At 36.5% G+C, this 13,005-nt stretch overlaps 1 protein-coding gene across 6 annotated transcripts in view; it reads right to left on the bottom strand.

Moving 5' to 3' along the window:
- The window catches only part of TPK1 (thiamin pyrophosphokinase 1), a 355,980-nt gene that overhangs the window by 37,567 nt on the left and 305,408 nt on the right, over window positions 1-13,005 (bottom strand). The gene's annotated exons all lie outside the window — the stretch shown is intronic.

Genomic DNA, 13,005 nt, shown 5'->3' with positions numbered 1-13,005 from the left:
CCATCTGTGGCCTTGTGTTAGAAATGAAGAAAAGGAAAAGCTGCCAGTGGGAGCCATGGGATTCCTCGCCATCAAGTGTCATAGGAAAAGCTTATGCCCTCGCGGAACAAAGTCCCGCCCCCCAAAAACAAAACAAAAACAAATTTTCTCTTTAACCCCAATGACTTTCTTTCTTTTTCTTGTGGCAAGGACATCTGACATGAGATCTACCCTCAGGAAATTTTTAAGTGTATGATCCAGTATTGCTAAGCGCAGGCCCAGAGCTGTAGAGCAGAGCCCTAGATCTTACTCATCTTGCAAAACTGGACTTTACTTATACCTGCTGAACATCACGTTGAGTTGCTTTGAAATTTACTGGTACCACAGCCCACTCACCTTCTACAGATTCTGAGCAACCTGCTCATTAGTGATTGGATGTTGTGTTATTCATCAGGTCTACCTTTTATGAAGAAAAATAAAGAGCATAAAAGGGAAGAACCACAGTGAAAATGGGGGTATGCTGAAAGGTGAGTGTGCTCCTCAGCCAGCTTCAGACAGATCACGGAGCACCCCGCGTCTGCTTACCTGATGCATGCAGAAAGAATGCTTCACCTCTGGAAACGGGTCATTACTCCTGGGGACGGATCGTGAATTGTGAAACAAAATGGGACCTCGCCAGACGAGGAGGAGTTCATAAATCAGACTGAAAACAGAAATACCTGACTGAAATCCTTGATTTCTTTGAGGGGTTTTAAAAGGAAATATAAGGAAACAAGCAGTTAAATTCACATGTGTGTATGGGTATTTGGGGGGTGGGGTGTGTTGATTTTCTAAAGACCTTAGTGAACATTTTACCAAGTATTGTTGTTTATTATTTTTGGCTGGCCATGGAGTTTTGGTTCACCGTGGAATAGGGTGGGAGCTGGGGACAGGACAGACGGTGGTTGCGGTAAAGAGTTAGGTCGTCAATGGGAAATTGGCTTGGGTCTTCCATAGGAAGCGAGAAGTGATCATTTTTCTCAAGAAAAAGTATAAACAGTTATTTCTCAGGGGCCAGTGTTTATTTTACAAACAATCTGGAAAATAGGCACAACTTTATAGATGTGGAAAACAGCTACAACTTGGTAGATAATAGTAGGCAGATTGCTGAGAAAAGAGAGTTTATAAATACATGAAAATAACCAGAAAAATGTTAACTAAAATAAAATGTCACCATAAATGCCCTTGAAGAAAAATAATCTAAACCACTTGTAAGAAGACAGGCTCCGAATATTTGTTTGATGATGTAGGAATGAAATCCAGAAGTGATTTTAAAACTATCAGCTGCAAGATGCCCCAGTGAGCCCCCAAAGGCCAGCAAATGCTGATAATCCTCTAGAAAGGTACTGGTCATTCACGAAAGGCAGCGTTTTAAGGTTGTGTCCTCCCTTCACAATCCATCCCACCCTGAAGAAGCAGTTGCTACCAAGCTCTTGAGAGCAGCTGTCGGGTTTTCCTCACTCCCGGCCTTCACGTCAGACAACAGCCCCCAGGCTGGTAATTCTTCACCAGTATAGCACCGCGAGAGTTTGTACGTTTTTGAGAAGAAAAGGAAAGTCTAAGTAAATATATAGACCGTTACTAGGTGACCTGCATAATTTTAAAATCATTTTATTTAAAAAAAATCATTATTTAAGGCATGCTTTAGAATCGTCTTGGACAGAAAGCAGAGAAAAATTTTTACAAGAACAGGTAATGTCAAATCTTTTCGGTTATGATGAAGTACCATCTCTAATAATGTGCTTTGTTATCTGAAGACTTCAGCATTCTGATAAGTCAGTATATAATTTTCAGATATGAAATATTATACTACTACTTTTCCCTGTTTGCTATTAATATCAACAACTTCAAGTACTCAAGCAACCAAATTAGTTTCCGCTGTAGAACCCTTCTAGTCTTTTGGTACAAATGTTACTTTGACCAGCATTTTTATACTAGAGATCTGTGTTTTCCTCAGCCACCACGTACCACGTTTTAGGCCACCCGAGGACTCCCTCTCAGGGCTGCCTCTGTTTGCTCCTGACTAATGAGTCCAGTCAACTGGTAGGAAAGTTGGTGGCTTTGTTAGTGAGTGCCTGAAAGACCTGAAAGTCCTATGGAGGCAACCTGCTACATTTTTCCACTCATTTTCTTTTCCTATTTAAATTTTGCCCTCAATATCTTTTAAACTGATTTCTTAGTATAAGGGATGGGGGCACATGTCTTACCGATGTGGTTTCTGGTCCTTCTGTACACCTGCTCTCAGATCCAGACCTGCATGTACCAGCACCCCTACCCCAGCGCAGCACGTCTCTGTGGGCGGATGACTGTGTGCAGCAGGAGATGCTCCCAATGACACAGGATTTCCTGGGTGTTTGTGTAGCCAGCCAGCCTACCATTTCATTTTCTAGCCCTTAGTTAAAAATTCTTCATTATCTGAGTGCTGAACAGATGTACATTTTCTTCGTTAAGACAGTTTCTCTGGGTCTAAGTCTTTTGTTCCTTTTCTGCTGTTCTTCATTAGAGTCCTGGTGTCTGACCCTGTCAGCAGCAATATTCAATCCAGTATAAAAAACTAAGACTTTAATTCTGTGAGTTAATTTTAGGCTATATACCATATCTGTGTGAAGTGAATGACATGCATAGCTTTTATGTTCCATCATACCTGGTATAAATGTAAAGCCTTAGAAAATAAATTCTGGTTGTCTTTGTATTTTGTCCATTGAAAAAGAATGTTACCAGTTTTGCTCTGAGTTTTCATGTTGATGTTATCTCACTATTTCTGACATTTCCCCAAAGGGCATGACTGTGAGCCATGCATCTTAGAGAAATAGTGATTCAATAATTAGTCATCAATGCATTGTCAGATCATCTTTAAACTAGCCAGGAGCATTATAAGTCATGCTTACCTGAAAATACCAATTTCTCTGCCTCAGAGAAACAATTATATTTTAAGCCTTTTTATGGAAACCTATCTTTGAACACTCAAGCATTTGTGCTATCTGCCTATAGGTGTATAAGGCATCATGCTATGTACTCTAGAAAAACCTCAAGATACATGAAATGTAGAATAACAAATGAGGTTTAATTCATGGGAAGTTTGATTAAATCCAATAAATAGTGACAATATACAGAATGGTGGGAGTAAGTCTGATTATCAGATAAATTATAGAAAGATTAATTGCCATAAAATTCACTATATTAGCATGGTGTAGAAAATTTTCAAGTAGAAAGATGGATAAGAGCTGCATCTTGATGGGAATCAGAAGATGCCGCCTCAAATTGTATCACTTTAGCAGACTAATTACTTTGAGCTGAAGGCACTTAGAAATAGCAGAGGCAGGCAGGGCACCATGACCTCCCCCATTCATTCTAAAAGTAGGGCATACATTCCCCATCAGAAAGGTGCCCTCCCTAACTCAGGAAGGGAATATTCTTATCCCTGGAGACAGCGAGTTGATGCCAAAATGAATCTGTACAAGCCAACATATTAACAATCCTTATCTTTCATTATTTCCCCCATATACAATTCTTAGTCGCTTTCCCATAAATACTGCCCCTAACCAAACCCCTTTTTTCTTTGTCTTGACAAATCTCCACAGTTTATTGTTCTTTGTTAAAATTGTATATAAGCTCTCAGGCTTATGTGCTTCTTTAGGTCTTCATTTCTTACGTATGAAGGCTTCACCTAAAAAATATTAACATTAGATAAAATGTGTATGCTTTTCTTCTGTTTATCTGCCTTTTGTTAGTTTGGCTCTCAGGTCTAGACACTGCATCTAAGAGGCAGAGGAAAAGTGTGTCCTTCCTCCCTGACAGTGGGTGGGTGGGTAGGGCTGACTGAGAAGTAAGGAGGAATATGAATTTTGAGCGCAAAGATGCCAAGTGTTAATTGCTCTATAGCTTCAAAAAACAGAAAAAAACAAAAAAAATCTTCTTAATTTTTTTGATGTGAGCTAATTTAGTATGAGTGCCAAAACATGAAAAAATATAGCTATTTAAGATAACTTCAAGAAACATGAAATAATTAGTGATAAATTTGATAAAATATTATAGGAACTACAAACAAAAAATTATAGAACATGGCTGAAAGAAATTAAATAAATCCTAAAGAAATGGAAAGATATGCTGTGCTTTTGGTCCAGAAGATTCAGTATTGTTAAAAAGATCAAAATTAAAGGATTTACAGTGCCTGATTCCAAGACTTATTAGAAAGCTAGAGTAACTAAGACACTATGGTACTGGGGCATATAGGCAGTCACGTAGATCAGCAGAACAGAATGGAAATTCCAGAAACTGACCAACATATATGACAACTGATATCAACAAAGATTTCAAGGCAATTCAGTGAGGACAGGAAAATATTTTCAACAAATGTTGCTGGAACCATAGGACAGCCATTTGCAAAAGTATGAACCTCAAGCCTTAACTCATCATTTCCAAAAACTACCTTGAGATGGATCATAGATCTAAGTGTAAGGGCAAAAATTATGAAACCTGTAGAAGAAAATGCAAAACATTTTTGTGACCTTGGATTAGATGAAACTTTCTTAAATAAAATATGAAAAGCATGAATTATAAAATTTGTAAAATGTCAATAAATTGCATTTCATTAAAATTAAAAATGTTTGCTCTCCAAAAGAGATTGTTTAGGAAATGAAAAGTTAGCCATGGAGTAGAAAAATATTTGCAAGGCATATATCCAAACAGGGACTTGTATCTAGACTAGATTAAGAACACATAACTAGCCAATATCAAGACAACAATCAGTAAAAAATAGGCAAAAGATTTGAACCACTGTTGGTCAACTGTGATACTACAGACATTTGGGGTTGGGCAATATTTCTGTTGTGGGGGCTGTCTAGCACACTGCAGGTTATTTAGCAACCTCTGCAGTCTCTACCTGATAGATGCCAGTAAGTTCCCTACCAGAGACACCCAAAAATGAGACATGGCCAGTGGTCCATGGGAAGCAAAATTGCCCTAGCTGAGACCCACTGATTTAGTTAACTTTACCAAAGACCATATATGGAGGACAAATAATCCTACATAAGCTATAATAATCAAGTAAAAGCTAAGTAAACTACTAAAGTGTTGGATAAAGTTATATAATGTATATATGTAATATACATATTATATATGTATATATGTTGTATATATGTAATATACAGACAAGAGAAAAGTATGAAAATACAATGAAAGACAAGACACTCAATTGCAACAAAGATTTTAGATGTGAGCTCTAGAAGACATTTACTGAACTTACATGAAGGACACTATAAAATTGCATGGAGGGGCATGAAAGAAGATGTGAAGAAATATGTGTCTGGAGAGCAAATTAACAGTATGAAAGAGTGCCGTAATTTAAGTTATAAATTCAGTGAAATTACAATGATAATAAGATTTTCTTTTAGGAATGTGATGAAATAATTCTCGAGCTTGGTGAAAGCATAAACAGAGTACCAAAGATAGAATGTGGGGAGAATAATGGTAGACTTCAGCTATGCTTATTAAAAACAGTGTAAGGATAGGAAAAATACATAGAAATATCACAGCAATTGATTATATGCACCTGGGTATTGATTGCATTTTTAAAAAGGTGTTTTCAATCAATAAGCACGTAATGAATTGATAAGTGAGCTATAAGCAACCCAGTCAGCAATTTTGGGGAAAAAACAGGGTTAATTCCCTACTACATTACTTCTTATCCTCATTTTTAAATGATTCACATCATAATTTAAAAAAAAAAAGACAATACTTGGAAAATTTTACACTTTTGACAGATGAAAGTCTATTACAAGACAAGACATAAAAGACTACTACTAAATCTGAGTACATAAAAATTAAACACCTTCAGCTAAATTTATACATAGTTTCATGGATAGATCTCAAAAACTTTAGTTCAGTAATAAAAGGAAGTCTCTTATTTAAATTTGCTCTTATTTAAAAAAATGTAAATACAGGAAGCAGTATATTGCTCATAGAAATGTATGTAGGCATTCAAAAGTGCACAGAACATTTTAGAAGAATATAGTACATACTATGTCACTCAAGAGATACATGAGGTCCAGGCATGGTGAATGGAAGACTAGCTTTTCTTGCAATGTATTAAATATTTTATTGTTCTAAGTTAAGGAAAAAAGGAATGGAAAACAAAGATTTGCTAATTCAGGATGGTAGAAATGTGAGTAAGAATTGTATTACTTTTATGTAATATATAATTTGTGCACTTCAAAAATTTTCCCCAAATAATTAATAACATTTTGAGGTAAAACAAGTAGGCACATGTGTGTACCACAACAGGAGAGAAGCTACAAATAAATTTACAATACATATAAGTTCAGTAATCCTAATGGAAAACATTTGTTCATGTAAATGAACAACAGAGATGGAGACAGACAATGAGTAGGTAAATTTTTCAAAAAAGGAAATTTACAAAGCCTCTAATTATAAGAAAAGATGCTTTATTTCTCTAACCATTCAATTAAAATGACATTTTTTCACCATTAGATTGGGAAAGAAAATTCATTTTGGCAAAGTGTGTGAAAGTATGTGTGTGTGTGTGTGTGTGTGTGTGTACATGTGTGCCCTATAATGCAGCCACCTCACTTCTCCCACTGGGTCTTCTTGACTATTTACAAAAGTACATGACAGGCTTTTGTTGCAATGGTCTAATAAAAAGCCTAGACATAATCCACATATATATCAAATTGGAACTGGTTTAATAAGTTATAGTAGCTCTGTACAACATGATGCTGTGTATACATTAAACAAATTAGTTGGATCTGTATTTATAAAATAAGGCAATATGTTTAGTAAGACATAAAATATGTTTTTATCAATACCAAATTTTTAGAAGCAGTTCACTATGGCAGTTAGATGGTGATGGGACTTCCATTCTCTGTTTCATTTGTCTGCACTATTACTTTGAAACAATGATTTTTGCAAAAAAACGAATTTAAAATTTTAATGACTTACTTTTGTATGAGGTCATAATCAAAGACATGGACTGTAAGTGGCATGGGAACCTGAAGAGACTGTCTGAAGATTTTATTTGAAAGGAAGATGAGAGTATTCCAGTGTTTCTTCAAGCAATGTGCTATCATATTTATTCTAGATATATAGATGTTTTGGTAATTACTAGTAGGTGTAAATTAAACCAGCTGTGCTTTAAGTTCTTGATTACCTTCCTAACTACAAGCAACTGTAAAGAAACAAAAAAAATTCCATACTTTTTGACCTGAATAGGGTATTGAAATATTTATATGTATGCAAAGTAGGTCGTATTTCATCTAAGTTGTCATCAATTCATCCAACTCCTGACATGATATATAATTTTTAATGATGTGCAAAAAAATTCTGGAAGTATTATATCTAAAACTGTCTAAGTATTAATAAGAGCAAAAGTTATAATGACACACTAAATATACCAAAAACTTAGGGCAATATTTTCCCCTTTTCTATCACAAAATTGTTAACTTTAGCTCACAAAAATACATTCTAGGCAGCCACAAAGAATTTTCTGTGGCACCTTTTGATAAGGAGTACCACTGCCAACCTCAACACATTCCCAAGACATCTAAAAGTGAGCGATTTAGCTGCTCACTCTGAAATACATATTTAAAAAAAATAATAAATTTTATTTATGCAAAGGCTAAATGGTCTTGGAAACGTGGCAGAAAGTTTGCTTCCTTTTTTTTTCTGTGTCTGAGACTGAGGTATTAGACAGTCATCCCAACTCCTCTCCTTGCAAGTCCAAGATCAGAGTCATTCCCCATATTGGTCCTCTCTAGGGAAGTCCCCGAAGTGCTCTTTTAGCCTGTTCCACACCAGGGACTTCATAAAGGATGCTGGAACTATTCCGCTAGTTAGGGCATGCATTTACTAAGAATGCATTCTACTTCCCACAAATTATACAACAAGTTTGTAGTGCAGATTTCTTGTGTGCTACTGTTCCTTTGAGGCTGAGGGCTGTTCTAATGGCTGGCATTTAAAGAGTAACAACCCAAGAATATGCATTCAACTATGGAAATGGTTCACTGTAGGTGGACTATGAAGGAGTAATTTGACACCCTCTACAATTTGATGATGGGGAGAATGTACTTTGTCCTAGTAAAGGAGACAGTCTGCAGAACTTCGTAAGTTTGAGCTCCGATACACCTTATTTTGCTCTGCATTTATATTATGCAAAGAGTATTTCGGAAAGGCTGGAAAATAAAGAAAATCACCTATAATCTTATTACTCTAAAGACTTTTCCCACTTTCAGTCTTATGCATAGATGTGATTTTTTTTGCATAGTTCAATAACAGCATATGTGATTTTTATTACTGGTTTTAAAATTTATTCTCCAAATGAGAAATTGCTTCATTCAATGAGCAACTTTCTTTATCACCATGATAGAGTAACCACTTCAAGAGGGATCAGAAGGAAAATATTTTTGACCTGAGCAGATGATCAAAATGTAGTATGGCATTCTTTTGGGGCTATTTGGGAATCTCAGCAGAGTGTAGATCCACATTTCCTTCCTGAGTCTCCTCTCGTTAAGTGATTCGGGGTTCACTCCATAGCGCCACATTCCTTCTGGAACCCGCACAGCTTTCAATGTATCTGGTAGGTACCTGCACATTACTTTCATCACTCGTTTAATCTCTACTGTAACTGTGGTTATTTACCCTCTTCCATTTCTAATTTTACTTTTTTGGTGCTTTTTCCTGCTCTCTTTTTATTTTTAATGATGAGTTTTTTAACTGCATAACAATTTAGTAATTTTTAACTTCTCCTTTGATCATTTAAATTTCCTTCCTTTGACTTAGATCTTCTGTATTATTCCTTTTGTAGCTTCTTGAGTCTAAAAATGGATTTTAAAAAATAATGTGAGTAGTAAAAGCTACCTATTTTCCTGAGCAAATATTACTATATCCTATGATATGCAGGGATTATTTTTTCAATTCTTAGAATGCATAAATATTTCTTTAGATTCAACAGTTACTTAAGAACAAATTTTTTACAATCTAGAATGTATTATGAATTACTGTCATTTTTTGTTTTATTGCACTGTATCAAAATATGGAAATGTATACTTTTTATTTCAGGGAAGAAATTGAATTATTTGATAACTTAATAGTTATTTTGTAAATTTCAAAAAATAGTCAATTTTGTAAATTTCCAAGGTGATTTTAAAAAAGGGTTCTGTTTTCATATAATTTTAGCCTTATGCATATATATATTTGTACTTTGTATACATACACATATATACTTAGGTATACATATATTTATCTATTATGTAAATCTTACTAATTATAATTCATATCTTTTACCTTTTTGTCTGGTCTGATGGAGGTTAAAGATTATACTCGTTATTGTATTTCTCTCAGTTTCTTCTTTTACTTTCCCTTAATGTATATTTTATGAATTTTGGTGCAATTGTATTTAGGTACATACTTATACCTTCATTATGCTCTTTAATATTATAGATTCCACAATCACAGATCTGTTGACGGAGTTTATGTTGAATCCAGCTTTGTCTAATAACAATGTCAACAGCTTTATTCTCTTTAGAGCTTTTATCTTTGTTTACATTAAACCTTTCTGGGTCACTTTACTTTAAATGAATATCTTGCTGTCAGCGCACAGATTTTTTTTTAACCCAATCTCTTTTAAAAAAATCAGTTTTATTTACTTATGTGTTTGTTTTTAGCTTACTTTATTTTTTATTTTATGTTAGAAATCCTGCAACATGATTCTTACACATAAAAATGTCTGCCCATCCTCTAGATTGAAATTACTGGATGGGTTCACATTTATTAATTTCTGAAACCTTTACAATTCCCAGATCTGTGCATCAGGATTGGGTCCAAAATGCATTTAACTGATGTGAACTGAAACGTTAGAATGAGCAAATGAATCTCTAGTGGTAGAGTTTGGAAAACAATTGACAATCCCGTGGTGACAAACCAGGGACAGGATCTCCCTGGCTTCTCTGAAGTACAAAGCCGCAGTCACTACATCCCTCAACAGCATGCACCTGCTATTCTTGGACTTGGCATACACAGACCAGACAGTCACACCTTGGCCAGTAAGAAGTAAAGCACACAGTCCCTTCCTCTTGAGCCACCTTGCCATTTCTACCAATCATCTGCAGCCAGTCCCAATCTGGAATGAGATTTCAACCACTCCACTTGCTTCTCCTTGATCAGCCAGATTGCTGAAAACAGCAGTAAAAGATCATTCAAACACATCTAAAATTCAAAGGAATGGAGGAACTACATTCCTTCCTTTTCTTGTTTCAGTGAAGCCTCCTGTTATCTCTGTATCCTTTCCCAATGCCAATCTTCATTTACTTTAAACTGTAAGCTAGTCTTTCTAAATATCTTTTGATAGATGTATTTCTTAATTATTTAAAGTAATCTTTGACAGAATGAGATTGCAGTCATTGATTGTTATTCCTAAACCAGGATCAGCAGACTCTTGAAGAAATTTTTAAAAGTGACAATAAGGGTTTTTTGGCTTCCCTGTCCCACCCACAGTAAAGTGAGCCTCACTCTGAGAATCCTGAAGGGGCAGGGGTGAGGGAAGGGATATGGGGAGGTTTTGAATTATTATATTTTTAAAAAGACAGATACATATATGTAGAAGCTATTTTATTAAGTAACATATTAAGCTTGCAGATACAAGCAGAAAAAACAACCACAGCCAGATGCAAATCCAAATAAATCCAAATGCCAGACCAGGGGAAAGTTGCGCTGAATGAGCGCTGAGCGTATAACTAGGACAGACCTAACTACAAGAATGAAAATGCTTGGAAATTTTTTTACAAATGTCAGGATGAGAGCCTGTGGCTCAGGGAATGGGAGATCTCCCCCCTCTCCTTTTAGTACTGAGGAGATCTTTGAAAGGTCACTAAACATCATCTCCATCACAACTAGTTCTGGATTCCTTATGGGGAATTTTGTGACAATAGATTAAATGATACTGTTTTCTGAAAAAGATATCAAATTGATCCAGCTTTGTACTCTTTTATGGAGTGATTATGATAATAAACTAAAACAAAAACTCAAGAAATTTAAAGAGGTGGTAGTAGGAGGAAAAATAAGCATGTAGCAGATGGCTGGAGAAATAGAAAGCAGAACCGGACTCCGATTTGGTAGGAATGAAGGAATTTGTAACAACTATGACTGGTATGCTAAGAATTCTAATGAACAAAGTAGACAGCATGCAAGAACAGACGGGGAATCTAAGCAGAGAGATGAAAATTCTTAAGAAGAACCAAAAAGGAGAGCTAGAATTCAAAAACGTTTGTATCAGGAATTATTGTCCTTGATGGGCTTATTGTGGGCATGGCTGTGGAGAGAATCTCTGAGTTATAGGAGATATTAATAGAAACCTCCACAACTGAGAGGCAAAGAGAAAAAAAACAGAACAGAAAGAATATCCAAGGACTGCGGGACAACGAGAGGAGGCATAACAAACATGTAGTGGGAATACCAGGAGGAGAAAGAGAGAAAGGAACAAAAGAAATACTTAAAACAATAATGACTGGGAATTTCCTCCGAATTTATGTCAGACACCAAACGACAAATCCAGGAAGCTCACAGAATTCTGAGTACGATAAATACCAAGAAACTACATGTAGGCATATCATTGTCCAACTACAGAAAATCAAAGGAGAAAATCCAGAAAAAGCCCTAAGGAAAAACTCCTGTCTTCCCACAACAAAAGCCAAAGTCCTCAGAATCCCTATGTGGGCGGGACCAGATGAGTAGATAAGAATCTACCGATTTGTAGACAGAAATAGAAATCATACATTTCTATATGATTCTTTCCAAACTCTTTCTACCCACTATGAAGAGAACAGTCCAGGCTTAAGGAGAACAATGCAGGTAAATGTTTAGGAGACAAGGACAGCTTCGTACCTTCATTACTGACGCCTTATTGTACCCTGTCTTCTCTCAGTGACCCCTGAGCAGGTGCAGCTCATTTTCTTACTTGTCTACTAGCATCTGATTTTCACTCAAAGACCTATTTTAATAAGGAGTTAGTGGTCAATACTTAAAAAAAAAGAATGGAAAAAAATAACAAAAACAAAACCTTGTAAACAGTAAGAGTCTATCCAGCTCTCAGTTTTTGTCCCTGAATCTGTAACCAGAGAAAAAGAAAAGAAAAAAGAAAAAAAGGAAAGAAAGAAAACAAGTAAGACTCTTGCATTAGAAAAATTGGAATACAGGGTTCTTCAAGGTCATGTGATTCAACTAGGCAGGAGACGTGGCTGGTGCCAGGTCCTCTGACTGCAGGCCTATTTCTTTCTGCTTTTGTACAGGTTGAGTCTGTTCTCCTCAGTTTTCGTCCCCACCAAAACAAAGAACTGAAACGCAGAGACACAGTAGTGAAGCTGAGTGAAAGTTTTATTCGAATCCACTCCAAGGGAGGAGCTGGCCAGAGTGAAGGGAGACAAAGGCTCTGGACTTTTAGGGGTGGTGCCTGTTTGATTGACAGGGTGAGGTCACTTGATGGACAGTTCCAGTTACACACTCATTCCTCTTGGTGCGCATGTCTTTTCCCAAAATGCACACGGAAAGGCGGGTGATGAGGTGTGGTCTGGATGGTTCTTAGTTTTGTTCAGTTATGCCCACACTGGGACCTGTTTGGGACCATTTGGCCTGGTCCTGAAAGGCAAGGAACTTATCTCCCTGCAAAGCCTGTGTCGTCCTCATGTGGGACCACCCCCATCCGGGCGGGTTTTTCCTTGAACCCTATCTTCTTCCCCTTCCCTAGCTGCTCATGTCTATCTTTTGACCTAAGCTTTGTCATGCTGCCCCTCCCTGCGCCTACTGCCTTATTCTTTCTGCTGAGGAATAGCAGAGAAGAGTGTGGCGTAGGTACTAGGTCGTCGGCAAGCCTCATTTCATAAGCCAGTTTCTCAGCAATCTAATTTTAAGTGGCTTTCTGCCATTTCATGTTTGTATTCTGGACAACCTCACTTCAGCTGGACTCTCCCAGGCAGGAAAAAA

The sequence above is a fragment of the Manis javanica genome, chromosome 6 (genome assembly GCF_040802235.1).
Source record: "Manis javanica isolate MJ-LG chromosome 6, MJ_LKY, whole genome shotgun sequence".
Classification (NCBI taxonomy): domain Eukaryota; kingdom Metazoa; phylum Chordata; class Mammalia; order Pholidota; family Manidae; genus Manis; species Manis javanica.
Note: the sequence above shows the minus strand (reverse complement) of the source record. Positions and strands in the feature narration are given on the sequence as shown.